Source organism: Arachis hypogaea, chromosome 12, assembly GCF_003086295.3.
Source record: "Arachis hypogaea cultivar Tifrunner chromosome 12, arahy.Tifrunner.gnm2.J5K5, whole genome shotgun sequence".
Classification (NCBI taxonomy): Eukaryota; Viridiplantae; Streptophyta; class Magnoliopsida; order Fabales; family Fabaceae; genus Arachis; species Arachis hypogaea.
In genome coordinates, this window is record NC_092047.1 from 27,701,015 (window position 1) to 27,720,132 (window position 19,118).

The 19,118-nt window shown below is 38.1% G+C and overlaps 1 non-coding gene across 1 annotated transcript; it reads left to right on the forward strand.

The window, feature by feature from the left end:
* Positions 1 to 17,898: 17,898 nt before the first annotated feature.
* On the forward strand, positions 17,899 to 18,006 carry LOC112730799 (small nucleolar RNA R71). Its single transcript, XR_003166608.1, has one exon. It is a non-coding gene; the product is annotated as a small nucleolar RNA R71 (small nucleolar RNA).
* The last annotated feature ends 1,112 nt before the right edge of the window (positions 18,007 to 19,118 follow it).

Below are 19,118 nucleotides of genomic sequence, written 5' to 3' on the forward strand. Positions count from 1 at the left end.
CCAAAGCCCCAATAATGGCAAATGTTTGCCCCCCTCATGAGCCTTAAAAGTTATACATTGCGGCATCCATGAATACAATTGGGTGTATATTGACTCAAGATGACAAAAATGGACATGAACGAGCCATTTGTTACCTTAGTCAAGTATTAACTGATATAGAGACAAGGTATTCACCTATCGAAAAATTGTGTTTGTCTCTTTATTATACTTGTACAAAGTTGAAATGCCATATAGTTGCCAAACTTGTGAAAGTAATTGCACAAACTGATCTAGTTAAATACATGCTGACTTATCCAATGTTGAAAGGTTGATTAGGGAAATGGATGTTGGCTTTAACAGAATTTGATTTGCAATATGTCCCAGCAAAAGCTGTGAAAGGTCAGGTCATTGCAAATTTTCTAGTAGACCATTCGAAAAATCTGAATGACCACTGGGCAAACATAGTTAATGTTTACGTCGATTATTGAAAATTATATTTCGATGGTTCAAAACATAAAGACGGTGCTAGGGTAGGAATTTTAATTATTTCACCAGAAGGGGTTCTATCGGAATTTTTGTTTGAATTAAAATACCCTTGTTCGAATAATGTGGCCGAGTATGAGACTTTAATATTAGGCCTCGAAATCTTGATTGGAAAGGGGCTTTAGAAGTTCGAATTCTTGGGATTCTCAATTAGTTTTGAAACAGTTATCAAAGGAGTTCAAATGTAACAATGAGAAGTTGCAAAAGTATTTAGCAACGGCATGGAAATTGTTAACTTCTTTTCAAAAAATTTTATTAGTTCATATTCTGAGAATTCAAAATAAAATTGCTAATGAGTTGGCCCAAATTACTTCGAGATATAAGATATTCCTAGAAACGCTAAGAAAACTAGCAAAAATTTGTCAGAATTTAATGCCTATCAATGAGAGAGAGGCTTTGTGTTTAGATGAATGGGAAGATGATGATTGGAGAAAACCCATTGCCAATTATTTAAAATATCCCAATATTTGAGTTGATAGGAAAGTAAAGTTGAAAGTAATGAACTTTGTATTGATGGCTGACGAGTTATATAAGAAAGGAATTGATGGAAGTCTTTCGAGATGTTTAAGTCAAGCCAATAAAGATATTGCTTTAGGGGAAGTTCACAGAGGTATATGTGGGGCCCATCAGGCTGGGATGAAAATGAAATGGGTGTTAGGTCGAAATTATATCTCTTGGCCTTCTATGATTAAAGATTACATCAATTGTGCGAAAGCATACCAAGAATGCCAACGTCATGGAGTGGTACAACAGATACCAGCTTTTGAATTACATTCGATTATTAAACCATGGCCTTTTCAAGGATGGGCTTTATATCTAATTGGATTGATACACCCTCCTTCGTCGAAAAATCATAAATTTATTTTGGTAGCAATTGATTATTTCACGAAGTGGGTTGAAGCTGTTCCTTTAATGGAGGCTGGGCAAAATGAAGTGATAGACTTTATCGAGGAACATATAATCCATTGATTTGGAATTTCCCATACCTTGAGTACTGATCAAGGGATTATGTTCACTGTCAGTGAATTAAGAATTTTGCAGCCTCGAAAAACATTAATATGGTTACTTTGACTCGATATTATGCGTAGGCCAATGGGCAAGTCGAGGCAACAAATAAAATATTGATCAATTTGATCAAGAAACAAATTGGTAGTAGACATTAAACTTGGCATGAAACTTTGAGTCAAGTATTGTGGGCCTACCGAAATTCACTAAGAGGGTCAACATGTACTTCTCCTTATAAATTGGTGTATGGTCATGATGCAGTTTTACCATTAGAGATTAATATCAATACGTTAAGAATTTTAAGGCAAGATGACTTTCCAGTTGATGATTATTGAAATGCAATGTATGAAGAGTTGAATGATTTAGACTTAGAACGCATTTTGGCACTCAAAAATATGATTCGACAAAAAGAGAGTGTTGCTCGAAATTATAATCGTCGAATAAAAGAGAAATATTTCAGTATAGGAGAATTGGACTTAAAATTTGTATTACCAATGGAAAAGAAGTCAAGATTTCTTAGCAAGTGGTCCCATACTTGGGAAGGACATTTTCAAGCAATTGAGTTGTATTCTGAAAATGCATATTGAATTAAAGATATTGATTCTGGAAACGTGATTAATTCGATAAATGAAAATACTTGAAACAATATCGATGTATGCTAAATCAAGATTAGTAGTATAAATAAATAAGTAAGAGCATATAAAGAGTCATTATATATAAAAGTGTTCTAACTAGGTGGAATTGAAGGAGCTAGAAGTTCTGCTAGTTCAGAATAAAGTTGAACTCTATCACTATCCAAGGCAGAAAGCATTTTGACTTTATCATATTCTTCATGATGAGCCTTGTCAAGTTGTTTGTTGGATTCTTCTTCTTTACCTTCTGCAATGCGAAGTTCCTTGAAGATTGCTTGGTGTTTATGTTGAACTGTGGCCAAAGGGATAGCTAAGTCAGCTTTTCTTTTTCGAATCTTAGCTAGTGTTTGTTCAATTCGGACCAGTTCTGCTTCAAGTTCTTCTTCCTGTTTATCATTGTAGGCTTGAGAATTGAAGGCTTGAGTAATCCTCAAATCATATTCTTTATATGATGTTTTCAGTGGTTGAAGAATTTTATTAATTTCTTCTGATTCGGCCTTATTTTGGCCACTTTCTCCTTGGACTCTTGCAACTTATCCTGAGCAATGATATAATCATTTAAAATTCTTATGAACTTATTTACTATAATAAAAAATTAGGGAGGAACCTGGAATTCGAGTGAAGAGCTCAGAATATCAGAAAGTAGAGAATTCAGGTTCGTTTGACTAGTCCATTCTGAGGGGGCATGTGTTAAAAACCCCAGAAGATTGCATAATTGTTCGAAAGTGTGCCGATTGAGTTCTGAAGGAAGGCTGGATGTCGAAGCGCCTGTAAGAGTTGGAGTCAAAATGAGTACTTCATCTTCTTGAATGATTTGTGTCAAAAAGGCAACCAACTCAGCAAGATCAGCATCAGAAGGTTGAGAAGTAATGTCAGGAATCTCGAATGATGGTTCTAGACCATGTGAAGTAGAAGGCTCAATGTTTTTGTTTGGGCTTGGAATTTTTTTAGGAGAAGGGATAGTCCCTGGATCCTGAGTAGGTAAATCGAAGACATGGGTAACATGAGACCTACTAAGGGAATCAACTTGAGTTGGAGATGGAGGATTGTCAATGCCTTGGTTTTATGGTGGTGATAGCTATTCTTGAGTCAGGTCGATCACTTGAGTTTCAATTGGTGTTGGCAAAACAACTTGTATGGGTTCAGCAGATATTACGGTTTGAGCTTATGAATGGGATTCTTGTTGCTCCGGTCTTGGTTGGTCTTGTTGTGTTGATTGACCGGAAGCAAACAAAGAAGTAGATGTGGATTGAGCAGTTGCTTCAGCCTGAAATAAGACATTTAGCAGGTCAGGTCTTTCCAATTAATTTGTCATATTTGAAATTGAAATAAAATTACCTGGGTTGGTTGTTTCCGAATTAGTGGAGAAATTGTTTCGGTTGCTGAGTCATCGTCTGAATCAAAAAAAGCAGCAAAAATATTCTATGCTGACTGCTCACTTTCTTCCGGGGAGCTTTCACTTGATGGTTGAACCTGGAAATAAAGAAAGATTCGAAATTAAGGTATGTCCAAACAAATATGATTGAGAGAGGTTTAGAAAAGTTTGATCGAAAGATTACCCTTTTAGAGGTTCTTATTCTCTTCGAAGTTCTTTTTAGTGAACTTTCAGTAGTTGAAATAGTCTTGATGGCAGAGTTTTTGATCTCATTAAAGGTGTGACTATATTTAGAAAAATATGTAGTCCACCAGTCGAAGTAAGATTTGGTTATGTATGAACTATGCTCATAAATAAGGTGAGTGTAGTTTTCTTTTTGTTGTTGGTTGGTGGAAAGACAGAATTCAATTTGTTCCTTCGAACCCAACTCGACGTGACAAAAAGGTCGACTATTTCGAGGAAGAGGAACTGGAATGGTTTGGGAAAAACCAAATTGTCTGGTAATATAATGAGGAGCATAGAGAGTTGCTTTGAATTGTTCCTTTTTGTATTGAGGCAATCCAGTGGGGATTATCTGAATAGCAAGCAAGTTTGCCCAATTTCTGTTGGCAATCTCGTCCTCTTGATCATCATTGGGAAAGAGAAAGCGTTCGAGCCATGGAGGACCACAGTTTCGACGCAAAAAAGGGGGGGTGAAATTAAGATCATTATTGTTGAAGTTTTTACAAGAGTGAAAGAGAGAAAAAAAACAACCGAGAAATGGTCCTCAATCGACTGGGGATCTTGAAAATTTGGTTGAAAAGGGGTCAGATGGAATCCTTTGATGTGTTGTTTACCGGATGAACTGTCCCCATCCTTTTGCATGAATTTCTTAAAAACTACATTCAACCAAAGCTGGAGAAGCCAGAAGGGACCTCCTACATTAATTGGAGAGTTGTTTCCAAGGCAGTTGACTAGGTGGCCAAGTTCTTCAAATAAGTGTCCCATGATTAGCTTGGCCAAATTAAATTTATATCCCTCATGTAAAAGGACAGCCAGAGGGAGAAAGAGCCTCTGCATTTGAACACTTCAAGAGCAGAAGAAAATGGCATTCAGCCAGTAGTATAGAAATGTAACGTGCTCATCATCAATCACAGGTTCATTCTCCTTACCCATGTTCTGAGCAATAAAATTTCTATAAGTCCTATGAACTAACCTATAATCTCGATTTGGTAGCACGTCAGAAGTCAGTTCAGGAAAACTAACTGGGAGTCTAGTAATGGCAGCCACATCGAGTAGAGAAAGGCCAATCATTTCACAGAAAATGTGGAAATTATTTGTGGTCCTGTTCCAGAAATTGACCACTACCCCAATCATCCAAGGATGACTTGAAGGTGTGAAGTGAGAAAGTCGAAGTAGGTCTTGGATACTAAGGGCCCTCTAGGCGGCACCCTTCTCTGATTTGAGGCGTTTGTGCCAAGCCCAAAAGTCAGCTCCTCGTGGGGTAATTTTACGGTTGTTCCTGAAGGGTTTTTGAGGATTGATAAAAGGGGTTATAAAGAGGTCTTGGTTGATAAGCAAATCTTCCAAGAGTGAAGACGTTTGTTGGCACGCTTCAGAGTTTGAATAGGGCCAACGAAATAGTGGGTTTCATCGCCGATGGTAAAAGGGATGAAAATCCTTGTGTCATTGAGTTGAGGTTGGGGGTCCTTGATAATCTCATCATTGATCTGGTTAAGTATTTACAAGGTTAGGGAAGCTTGGTTGTGAACCATAGGACCTTTGCCCTTATCTTGAGTAGTAGCACGAGTTGAAGGGGAAGCCATTGATAAGTAAATTGAGAAATTGGTGGAGAGATTGAAGTTGCAGAACAGAGAGTTTAGAGGAGGAAAAGAAATTAGAGTTTCAGAAAGTAAGAATTCAGGAAATGAGAAGACGGTAATTTTTTTAAAGAAGAGATATTTTTAGCAGTTGTTGCAGAAGGGAATTCAAAAAGGGAGGTAACTTTCTGAAGAAGGTAAAGTGGTGGAAGAGAGAGACTATAGATCATGGGAAACGTGTTAAATGGATAAAAGTAAACGGGAGAAAGTGAATGTCATTTATGATTAGTTAAAGAGCTTTCCATTAATAGTAAATTTAGGATTAAGTGTTTTTTTTTCTCTTCCAAAAAATGATTTCGAGAACAAACACATTAATCTTAGGGGGGCAATTTTTTGGTCAAAGTAATTAAATTCGAAGAAGGGAGTTATTCGAAGTTTAATAAGTGAGCTTTCGGAAGGAAGTTGATATCGAAGAAGTCTTGTGTTAAGGGACATCGAGTAAAAGTCCGATTAACCTAGCAAGTCGAGAAGTTATTCAAAGAAGTGGATCAAAGGTCTTGAGATTTGAAGGTTGTTTTTCAACCGTTACTTGATCAAGCAAAAAAGCGGGAACAGCTACTCACGTTTTTACACATGGAAGTTACATTTCAAATCGAACGGTCAAGGAATGGATATGAATAGAAGAAGAGCATACTGAATCTTGGTATCCTGTAAGCTCAGTGCCAAATATCTCTTTCAATGATTCTGACTTGCAATCCAAAATCCAGAACTTGGATGATCCCGTGGTCATTTCTGTCACCATCGGAGAAGCCACAGTCAAGAAGGTGCTAATGGATCCAGGAAGCAGCACCGATGTGCTATTCTTAACTTTCAGAAAGATGTAGTTAAATCCAAACAGTATGCAGCTTTCATTAGGAGAACTGGTCGGTTTCTCTGGTGAAAGAGTACTTGGTGCGCGAATTTGTGATTCGCACAACTGAACTGGCAAGTGCACTGGGTCGTCCAAGTAATACCTCAAGTGAGTGAGGGTTGAATCCCACGAGGATTGCTGGATTGAGCAAGTTGTGGTTATCTTGCAGATCTTAATCAGGCAAATAGAAGGATAGTTGTTGTTTGTTGTGGGCGCATAAATAAGTAATAACAAAAGCAATAAAGAATTGATGTAGAGACAATAATGAGAAATCAGTTAAGGCCTCGGAGATGCTTATTCTTCTGGATTAGCACGTCACACTAACTACTTCAACAATGAGTGACTCCTTCAGTGGCAAGGCTGTAAGTGATTAAGCCATGGGTCGTGGTCATTAATCTCCTCTGGTCCAAACCAATCACCTGAACAAGCTAGATCAATCTGGGAAAGGGTGAATCTCACGCAATTCAATCTCTGATGATCCTACTCAAAATGCCAGAGACAAGGTCGGATCTTCCGGATCAGAGACTGAAGCTCTATGATTCTATCCCTTAGAGTCACAGAAACCTCAATTACCCCTGACTAATGAGGTTTTATGTCACACACCCCAATTAGCCCAGATAACTTGTTGGAACCCATGATGCATTCTCAAGTTGTAGCTCAATACTATCTGGGTCAGGACTCGTAAGGAACTCATGTAGAATCGAGATTCATAGGGATGAAGAACAACAATGCATCATAGAATGGAATCAAACACAGATTGAAGTAAAAAAGTAATTGTATTAATCCATAAGAATCAGCAGAGCTCCTAACCTTAACCTAGGAGGTTTAGTTGGTCATACTGTACAGAAAATAATGTGTAAAGTTCGAATGTGGTGGAGAAGCTCCTAAACAATGGTGATCTCCCCTTATTTATACTAATACTAAACCTAAAAAGACATTAATAATAATTAGAAATTACAAAAATAGAATAAACTAAGCTAAATGTGCGAAAAAAATCCACTTCTGGGCCCTTGGTGAGCTTGGCATCCAACTTGAAGAAGTGGGTGTTGAACGCCCACTAGGGGGTAGACATGCTATTTTGTGCTCCCTTGGGGGCGTTGATTGCCAGGTTTGGGCGTTCAATGCTGACCTTGGTCCTCTTGGGGCGTTGAACGCCAGAAAGGGGGTAGTTTGGGTGTTCAACACTCGTTTTGGGCCTTCATTTCCAAACACAAGTATAGACTATTATAGTTCTAGAAAACTCTGGAAGTTAGCTTTCCAACGCCATTGAAAGTGCATCAATTAGACCTCTATAGCTCCAGAAATGCTCGTTTGAATGCACAGAGGTCAGAATCTGACATCATCTGCTATGCTTTCTTTGTATCTGAATCAGACTTTGCCAAAACTTGCCAAATTCACCCAAAAATTATGTAAAATCATAAAAAAACACAAAAGCTCAAACTAGCATCCATAATGTGAATTTTGCACTAAAACCTACTAAAACATAATAAATCTTAACAAAATATACTAAAAACACTGAGAAAATGATGCCAAAAAGTGTATGAAATATCCGCTCATCAGTACCCATAATAGGTTATGTATAGTTGAGGACGATGTTAGGGAAATACCCCCATTCATAAACACTAGATATACAATATCTGGTAATCGATTGTGTTAGCCCCTATAGCATTATTAAACATTAGCATGTCCTCATGCTAAGCTCAAGAGAAGCTATAAGAGAGTGAAGAGGAATGGTAAAACTTATGAAATGCAACCTATATATGAATGTAACTATATGATTTTGTCTACTTGGTTAAAAGTAAATAAGTTCTTCAAGACAAAAATAACTCAAATTCCACTAATTCAAATTATACAGTAAAAACAAGTAAACTCGCAGGAAGACAGCTCATGAAAGCAGGAAACATAGAATTAAGCATTGAACCCTCACTGAGGGTGTATGTGCACTCTAATCTCTCTAGTGTATAGGGTAATCACTCTACTCTTCTCTAATCATGCTTTCTAAACTTTGTTCTTCACCTAACCAATCAACAAGTATTTAATGTACCAATGCAAACATCATGAGGTCTTTTCAAGGTTGTAATGGGGCCAAGGTAAAGGTGATGATATATGTATGGCCAAGTGGGCTACAATATAAATCTTTGATTAACCTAAACTTTCACCTAACATACACACACTCTCTATGTAACTCTAAAATCATGCTTAGCTACCCAAAATTCCCATTTTTTTTTTCATCTCATACTCATGCATCAACCTTTCTTTTAATTTTTATCACATATGCATTGATCTTTTCCTTAACTTAACTTAGTATTGGGGTAATTTTGTCCCCTTATTTATTTACTTATTTATTGAATATTTTTTGAATTTTTTTATTTTTTTATTTTTTTATTTATTTAATTATTTATTTATTTTTTATTTTTTTAAATAGAAAAATAAATATAACTTATCAATGCAGATGGATTTTTAATTTTTCTGGTCTCACAAGAGTAGGTACCCAAATTTCCAATATTTTATCAAAGTAAAAACATAACACATTCCCTTATTAACCCATGTTCCCACAGTTTTCCCACACTTAGTTGATACACAATCTCTATCTTTAAACTAACCAAAGATTCAATTGGGGTGATTACTTGTTTTTCTGCTTAAGGCTAGTGATGTGGTAAAATATAGAACAAATGGGGATTAAAAAGGCTCAAAGTGGCTAACAAAGGTAAATGGAAGGGTAGGCTATTTGGGATAAGTGAGCAAAAATAAATGATGGCCTCAATCATATGCAAGTATGTAAATACACTAAATAATGGACATATAGACTGGAACAAAATAAAGATCACAATTATAGAGAAGTAAACACACAAGAATTAAAATATTATGATTAAATAGTGTAACCATGTAATTAAGCTCAAATCTCACGGGTTGTGTGTTCTTAGCTATAAACTATGTTCCAATTTACAATCTTCAAACAAGTTTTAACACAAAAATTTTAATTTAAATTAGTGAAATACTATAAAGTCTTGAAAAGAAACTCATTACTTTAACCAAGCAGTGGTAAAATATGCACAAAATCAAGAAAATATGCAATCAAACATGTAAATGCAACAATGAACTAATAAAGAAAATAAGACATTGGTGTTGGGAAGAAAATAACTAACCCATGGAAATCGGTATCGACCTCCCCACACTTAAAGATTGCACCGTCCTCGGTGCATGCTGAGATGTGCAGGTGGACGGGCTGCTACAACTGATGCTTTTCTCTAGAGATTGTGCAGATGGAACTTGTTTGTTGTCCATGTAAAGGTTTTCCGTTTCCCTTCCTCGGTGGCCATCTTGAAAGAGGAAGAAAAAGAAGAAAAGTAACCCAGGAATAAAGAGAAGAAAATAAATAAAGTATGGGTGGGTTAATGCCAAATAATGGGGGTTTCAATTACATGGTAGCTACAACATGCAAGTGAAAAAATAATAGAAGCACATGGCATACCAGTGGTGCAAAATTTGCAACAACAGGGGAGAGAGTGTGGGTAATGCAAGATAGTATAAGTGCATATCAATGCAAAAGGAATACCAGTATTACAAAAATTAGCATTGACTTATGAATAATAATACCCAATCAGAATAAAACAAGTCATGAAGCACCGGAATAGTGCAAGAAAAGATGCAACAGTTGAATAAGAAAATTTAACACCAATGAAAAAATAATAAATTTAGAAAAAAATAAAAATATGCACAAAATTAAAATGTAATGAATGAAAGTATGCAAATAAATTAAGTAAAATAGGATGAAAGTGAAGAAAGATGAGAAGTTAAAGAGATGAAGAAAAAAAAAGAAAGAAAGAAAGGAGAAAGAAAGAAGGAGAAAAGAGAGAAGAAAAGGAGAAAAAGAATGGATAAAAAAGAAGAAAGAAGAGAAAGAAAGAAGAAACAAATAAGGATTAGAAAAGAAAAGATAAGAAAAGTGGCGGCGTAGGGATCTGGTGGTGTTGCGCTAGTGACGCGCACGCGTACGCGTGGGTCGCACAAATTGGAAGGTGACGCGTGGGCGTCGGTCACGCGTACGCATGACCGTGTTTGTGCTACTCGCCCGAAGGCATCCTTGCACGCGCACAACTCTCTGTTTGTCTTGGGGTGTGTGCCAAAATAACATGTGACGCGTGCACGTCATTGACACGTACGCGTGAGTGGTCAGAATTTGAAAATGGCGCGCACGCGTCAGGGACGCGTACGCGTGGGTGAATTTGTGCCTTGGGCACAGTGCCCGCACCAGGCTAGCACAAATTTCGACCTGGCACCTCTTTACGCCGATTTTTCTAGGTCACGCATGCGCGTCATTGACGCGTACGCATAAAGTGCCAAATTTTCAATTGACGTGCACGCGTGAGGGACGCGTGCGCGTGGTGATGCTTGTGCGATTGACACACTTTCTGCATGACTCCCACGTAACTTTCTGCCACTTTTTTTATGCAGTATGCAGAATGTAAAATGCAGATGCTGATGCAGACATTATGAAAGAACACTAAGAAAAATAGAATAAAATAAAACTAAGAATAAAACAAAACGAAATAAAACTAAGAATAAAAATATAATAAAATAAAACTAAGGATAAAAATAGAAGATAATACCATGGTGGGTTGTCTCCCACCTAGCACTTTTAGTTAAAGTCCTTAAGTTGGACATTTGGTGAGCTCCCTGTCATGGTGGCTTATACTTGAACTCATCCAGGAATTCCCACCATTGTTTGTAATTCCAATAGCCTCCGGGATCCCACACTAGTTGCATAAATCCTTCAAGAAAGTTAAAGCAAGTGACAAGGCCCCAAGAGTGTTGATTGCCAGAATGAATTCTAGGGTCCCAAACCTTGCTTTTGCACCCGTCTTCTTGTTGATCATCATTTTTTCACTTGGGTGGTGAACAGTCGGAATTTTCACGGAGAAATCCAAACAATTTCCTAGACCCATTCAATTGAGAATTATACCAACCCTTATACTTCAATTTGGAGCATGCAACTATATTGAACCTTGCATGATAACTCTTACCACTAACCATTTTCCTCTTACTCTTAAAGCCACAAAGAGTTCTAAGTTGCCCATCCGTCTCAAGCAAAGCATATTCAAGTGAGCTAATTAAGTTTAGAGATGAAAGATTTACCCACTTGAATGAAGGAATAGACGGTGATGGCTTTGGGGGAGAGGTCTCCAACAACTTTGGCAAGGTGATTTCCAGCTCCATTCCCTTGAGTTCTTCCTTGACAACTTCCACCTCTTTGCAAGCTTCTTCAATATCAACCTCTTTCTCTTGGTAGCTTTCTTCCAATTCGATCTCTTCTTCATTGTTCACCAAGGGCATGGGAGGTTGTGCTTCTTCTTTTTTAATCTCCATGTCAAGTCCAATGGAAGAGGATTCAAATGTAGATAAGAATTCATCAATGATTGAATCCATCTCTTGATCATCCCTTCAAAGTCTTCAACCATGATATGCTTTGGAGGTTGTACACCCTCCTCAACATCAATTTCGAACGTCTTGGAAGGAGGCTCTATGACTTGAGGTTCCCATGGAGGTTCCGCATCTCCTAAATCTTTAACTAATTCTTCTTCTTCGAGAATTCTAGCTTCCTCTACTTGTTCCAGTACAAAGTCATGCTCCTTACTATGCATTGGAGCTTCTAGTGTCTCCTTCATATTATGTTCCTTGTTAGATTCTCCACATGAAGCCATGTGGGTTCCTTGAACGTCCGAACGTTGGGAGGCTAATCGATTTATCGCTTGCTCCAATTGGTGAAGAGTTGCATGAAATTGATCCACTGGTTCCTTGAGATGATCCTTTGATTCTTGTTCTACTCGGATTGCATGATTAGGATCATATGGCTCTTGGGTCAATGGATATGGACATGGTGCATAGGGAAGTGGTGGTTCTTGGGAGTAATTGGATTGAAATTGGGGTGGGTAAGGGTTAGGGGCATATGGGGGTGTTTGGTAGTAAGGGACTTGTGAGTTTGGTGGTTCAAATGTATGTTGTGGAGGTGGTTCATAAGCATAGGGTGGGGCTTGTTGGTAACTACAAGGGGGTCTACCATATCTATCATCTTGGTAAGCACCTCGGAATGGCTCTTGACCATAATAATTTGGTGGAGGTGGTTTGTCACGAAGGGGTCCTGGTGCACGAAATCGTGATCTAGATGTGAAATTGTTGTTCGAAATTGATTCCCTGGCAATGGCTCCAAAAACATGTGCACAATACCATGGTCCAAACATAACTTCACAACTTCGCACAACTAACCAGCAAATGCACTGGGTTGTCCAAGTAATACCTTACGTGAGTAAGGGTCGAATCCCACGGAGATTGTTGGTATGAAGCAAGCTATGGTCATCTTGTAAATCTCAATCAGGCGGATTAAATTGTTTTAAGAAATTATAGTGGATGAAAATATATAAAATAGGATAGTGGTACTTATGTAATTCATTGGTGAGAATTTCAGATAAGCGTATAGAGATGCTTTCATCCCTCTAAACCTCTGCTTTCCTGCTGTCTTCATCCAATCCTTCCTACTCCTTTCCATGGCAAGCTGTATGTAGGGCATCACCGTTGTCAATGGCTACTTCCCATCCTCTCTGTGAAAATGGTCCGATGCGCTGTCACTGCATGGCTAATCATCTGGAGGTTCTCGATCATACTGGAATAGGATTCACCCTCCTTTTGCGTCTGTCACTACGCTCAGTACTCGCGAGTTTGAAGTTTGTCACAGCCATCCCTTCCCGGATCCTACTCGGAATACCACAGACAAGGTTTAGACTTTCTGGATCTCAGGAATGGCCATCCATGGGTTCTAACTTATACCACGAAGACTCTAATATCTCGAACTCGGTCCCCTGTATTAGATATCTAAGAGATATTCATTCTAGCTTGTTTGCATGTAAAATGGAAGTGTTTGTCAGGCACGCGTTCATAGGTGAGAATGATGATGAGCGTCACATAATCATCACATTCATCATGTTCTTGGATGCGAATAAACATCTTAGAAGCGGAATAAGTTGAATTGAATAGAAAAACAGTAGTACTTTATATTAATTCATGAGGAACAGCAGAGCTCCACACCTTAATCTATGGAGTGTAGAAACTCTACCGTTGAAAATACATAAGTGATAATGGTCCAAGCATGGCCGAATGGCCAGCCCCCATAAAGGTCTAAGATAGCATAAAACTAATCAAAGATGATCCGAAGATCATAAGATGATCCAAAGATGTAAATACAATAGTAAAAAGCCCTATTTATACTAAACTACTTACTAGGGCTTACAGAAATAAGTAAATGATGTAGAAATCCACTTCCGGGGCCCACTTGGTGTGTGCTTGGGCTGAGCATGAAGCTTTCACGTGGAAAGGTCATTTTTGGAGTTGAACGCCAGTTTGTAACGTGTTTCTGGCGTTGAACTCCACTTTGCAACTTGTTTCTGGCACTGAACGCCAGACTGCAACATGGAACTGGCGTTCAACGCCAGTTTGCATCATTTAAACTCGGACAAAGTATGGACTATTATATATTGCTGGAAAGTCTTGGATGTCTACTTTCCAACGCAATTAGAAGCACGCCATTTGGAGTTCTGTAGCTCCCGAAAATCCACTTTGAGTGCAGGAAGGTCAGAATCTAACAGCATCTGCAGTCCTTTTTCAACCTCTGAATCTGATTTTTGCTCAGGTCCCTCAATTTCAGCCAGAAAATACCTGAAATCACAGAAAAATACACAAACTCATAGTAAAGTCCAGAAATGTGATTTTTAATTAAAAACTAATAAAATATACTAAAAACTAACTAAATCATACTTAAAACTATATAAAAACAATGCCAAAAAGCGTATAAATTATCCGCTCATCACAACACCAAACTTAAATTGTTTCTTGTCCCCAAGCAACTGAAAATCAAATAGGATAAAAAAAAGAGAATATACTATAAATTCCAAACTATCAATGAAACATAGCTCCAATCAGATGAGCGGGACTTGTAGCTTTTTGCCTCTTGAATAGTTTTGGCATCTCACTTTATCCATTGAAGTTCAGAATGATTGGTATCTATAGAAACTCAGAGTTCAGATAGTGTTATTGATTCTCCTAGTTCAGTATGTTGATTCTTGAACACAGCTACTTTATGAGTCTTGGCCGTGGCCCTAAGCACTTTGTTTTCCTGTATTACCACCGGATACATAAATGCCACAGACACATAACTGGGTGAACCTTTTCAGATTGTGACTCAGCTTTGCTAAAGTCCCCAATTAGAGGTGTCCGGGGTTCTTAAGCACACTCTGCTTTTGCTTTGGACCTTGACTTTAACCGCTCAGTCTCAAGTTTTCACTTGACACCTTCACGCCACAAGCACATGGTTAGGGACAGCTTGGTTTAGCCGCTTAGGCCAGGATTTTATTCCTTTAGGCCCTCCTATCCACTGATGCTCAAAGCCTTGGATCCTTTTTATTACCCTTGCCTTTTAGTTTTAAGGGCTACTGGCTTTTTCTGCTTGCTTTTTCTTTTTTTTCTTTCTCCTTTTTTTTCGCCATTTTTTTCTGCAAGCTTTGTATTCACTGCTTTTTCTTGCTTCAAGAATCATTTTTATGATTTTTCAGATTATCAAATAACATGTCTCCTGTTCATCATTCTTTCAAGAGCCAACATATTTAACATTCTTAAACATCAAATTCAAAAGACATATGCACTGTTCAAGCATTCATTCAGAAAACAAAAAGTATTGTCACCACATCAAAATAATTAAACTAGTTTCAAGGATGAATTCGAAACCATGTACTTCTTGTTCTTTTGTTTTTAAAACATTTTTCATTTAAGAGAGGTGGAGGATTCATGGAATTATTCATAGCCTTAAGACATAGTTACTAAATACTAATGATCATGAAGTAGAGACACAAAACATAGATAGACATTTAACATAAAGAAAATGAAAAACAAAAGAAATTTAAGAATAAGGAATGAGTCCACCTTAGTGATGGTGGCGTTTTCTTCTTGAAGAACCAATGATGTCCTTGAGCTCTTCTATGTCTCTTCCTTGTCTTTGTTGCTCCTCCCTCATTGCTCTTTGATCTTCTCCAATTTCATGGAGAATGATGGAGTGCTCTTGATGTTCCACCCTTAATTGATTCATGTTGTGACTCAAATCTTCAAGAGAAGTGTTGAGTTGTTCCCAATAGTTGTTGGGAGGAAAGTGCATCCCCTGAGGCATTAGTGGTTATGAAAAAAAAAACCAATGCTTTTTCCACACCAAACTTAAAATGTTTGCTCGTCCTCGAGCAAAAGAAGAAAGAAAGGATGAGAAGAAGAAGAAATGGATGTGAGTGGTGAAGAGGTGATGGGGAAGAGAGATTGAGGTGATTGGTGAAGGGTTCTTGGGAAAGGGTGATATAGGATTATGAGGAGGGAAGGTGAGTAGAGGTATGTGGGGATCCTGTGGGGTCCACAGATCCTGAGGTGATCCTATGGGGTCCACAGATCCTGAGGTGTCAAGGATTTACATCCCTGCACCAATTAGGCATGTAAAATGCCCTTGCATGCATTTCTGGCGTTTAAACGCCGAAGTGATGCTTGTTCTGGGCGTTCAACGCCCATGTGCAGCATGTTTCTGGCGTTGAACGCCAGCTTCATGCTTGTTTCTGGCATTCAGCGCCAGCTCTTCTTAGGGTGTATTCCTGGCGTTTAAACACCAGGATGTTGCTTGTTCTGGGCGTTCAACGCCAGATCCATGCTCTGTTCTGGCGTTGAACGCCAGCCAGATGCTCCTTACTGGCGTTTAAACGCCAGTAAGTCCTTCCTCCAGGGTGTGATTTTTCTTCTACTATTTTTGATTCTGTTTTTAATTTTTGTATTTATTTTATGTCTCCACATGATCATGAACCTAATAAAACATAAAAGAACAATAAAAATAAAAATAGAATTAAATAAATAAATATTGAGTTGCCTCCCAACAAGCGCTTCTTTAATGTCAATAGCTTGACAGTGGGCTCTCACTGAGCCATACAGGTGATCAGGTCAATTTTATAGACTCCCAACACCAAACTTAGAGTTTGGATATGAGAGTTCAACATCAAACTTAGAGTTTGACTGTGGGGGCTTTAGTTGACTCTGTACTGAGAGAAGCTTTTCATGCTTTCTCTCCATTGTTACAAAAGGAGATCCTTGAGCTTTAAACATAAGGTAGTCCCCATTCAATTGAAGGACTAATTCTCCTCTGTTAACATCTATCACAGCTCCTGCTGTGGCTAGGAAAGGTCTTCCAAGGATGATGCATTCATCCTCATCCTTCCCAGTATCTAGGATTATGAAATTAGCAGGGATGTAAAGGCCTGCAACCTTTACTAGAACGTCCTCTACTTGTCCATAAGCCAGTTTTATTGAGTTGTCTGCCATCTCTAATAAGATTCTGGCAGCTTGCACCTCAAAGATTCCCAGTTTCTCCATTACAAAGAGTGGCATGAGGTTTATCCCTGACCTAAGGTCACACAGAGCCTTCTCAAAGGCCATGGTGCCTATGGTACAAGGTATTAAGAACTTTCCAGGATCCTGTTTCTTCTGAGGCAATGTCAGTTGATCCAGATCACTCAGTTCATTGATGAGCAAGGGAGGTTCATCTTCCCAAGTCTCATTACCAAATAATTTGGCGTTTAGCTTCATGATTGCACCAAGGTACTTGGCAACTTGTTCTTCAGTAACATCCTCATTCTCTTCAGAAGAAGAATACTCATCAGAGCTCATGAAGGGCATAAGGAGGTTCATTGGAATCTCTATGGTCTCTAGATGAGCCTCAGAGTCCTTTGGTTCCTCAAAGAGAAACTCCTTCTTGCTTGAGAGACGTCCCATGAGGTCTTCCTCATTGGGATTCACGTCCTCTCCTTCCTCCCTAGGTTCGGCCATGTTGATTATGTTAATGGCCTTGCACTCTCTTTTTGGATTCTCTTCTGTATTGCTTGGGAGAGTACTAGGAGGTGTTTCTGTGATTTTCTTACTCAGCTGGCCCACTTGTGCCTCCAAATTTCTTATGGAGGACCTTGTTTCACTCATGAAACTTAGAGTGGCCTTGGACAGATCAGAGACTAAGTTTGCTAAATTAGAGGTATTTTGTTCAGAGTTCTCTGTCTGTTGCTGAGAAGAGGATGGAAAAGGCTTGCTATTGCTGAGCCTGTTTCTTCCACCATTATTAAAGCCTTGTTGAGGCTTTTGTTGATCCTTCCATGAGAAATTTGGATGATTTCTCCATGATGAATTATAGGTGTTTTCATAAGGTTCACCCATGTAATTTACCTCTGCTATTGCAGGGTTATCAGGATCATAAGCTTCTTCTTCAGAAGATGCCTCTTTAGTACTGTTGGATGCATTTTGCCATCCATTCAGACTCTGAGAAATCATATTGACTTGCTGAGTCAATATTTTATTCTGAGCCAATATGGCATTCAGAGTATCAATTTCAAGAACTCCCTTCTTCTGAGGCATCCCACTATTCACGGAATTTCTCTCAGAAGTATACATGAATTGATTATTTGCAATCATGTCAATAAGTTCTTAAGCTTCTGCAGGCGTTTTCTTTAGGTGAATGGATCCACCTGCAAAATGGTCCAGTGACATCTTGGAGAACTCAGACAGACCATAATAGAATATATCCAGAATGGTCTATTCTGAAAGCATGTCAGGAGGACACCTTTTGGTCATCTGCTTGTATCTTTCCCAAGCTTCATAGAGGGATTCACCATCTTTTTGCTTGAAGGTCTGAACATCCACTCTAAGCTTGCTCAGCTTTTGAGGAGGAAAGAACTTAGCCAAGAAGGCCGTGACCAGCTTATCCCAAGAGTTCAGGCTATCTTTAGGTTGTGAGTCCAACCATGTTCTAGCTCTGTCTCTTACAGCAAAAGGGAAAAGCATGAGCCTGTAGACTTCATGATCTACTCCATTAGTCTTAACAGTCTCACAGATCTACAGGAATTCAGTTAAAAACTAATAGGGATCTTCTGATGAAAGTCCATGGAATTTGCAGTTCTGTTGCATTAGAGCAACTAATTGAGGTTTCAGCTCAAAATTGTTTGCTCCAATGGTAGGGATTGAGATGCTTCTTCCATCAAACTTGGAAGTAGGTGTAGTATAATCACCAAGCATCCTCCTTGCATTATTATTATTTTCGGCTGCCATCTCCTCTTCCTTTTCAAAAATTCCTGTAAGGTTGTCTCTGGATTGTTGTATTTTAGCTTCTCTTAGTTTTCTCTTTAGAGTCCTTTCAGGTTCAGGGTCTGCTTCAACAAGAATGTTCTTGTCCTTGCTCCTGCTCATATGACAAAGAAGGGAATAACAAAGAAAATATGGAATCCTCTATGTCACAGTATAGGGATTCCTCATGCAAGTATGAGAAGAGAAGAATGTAAGAAGGATGAGAGGAAAAATTCGAACACAGAGAGGGAGATGGGGTTCGAATTTTGGGTGGAAGAGAAGTGTTAGTAGATGAATAAATAAATAGAAGGAGATGAGAGAGAGGGAATTCGAAAAATAAAATAAAAATATTTTAAATTTAAATCTAAAATTCGAAAATTAAAATTGAAATTAAATTAAAATTAAAACAATTAGTTAATTAAAATGAAATTTTGAAAAAGAGGGAAGGGATTTTCGAAAATTAAAGGTAGAGAGTTAGTTAGGCAGTTTTGAAAAAGATAAGAAACAAACAAAAAGTTGATTAGTTAGTTGAAAAAGATTTGAAAATCAATTTTGAAAAGATAATAAGATAAGAAGTTAGAAGAGATATTTTAAAATCAAATTTTTGAAAAAGAGAAGATTTAAAAAGATATGATGGAAATTTATTTTGAAAATAAATGTGATTAAAAAGATATGATTGAAAAGATATGATTGAAAAGATA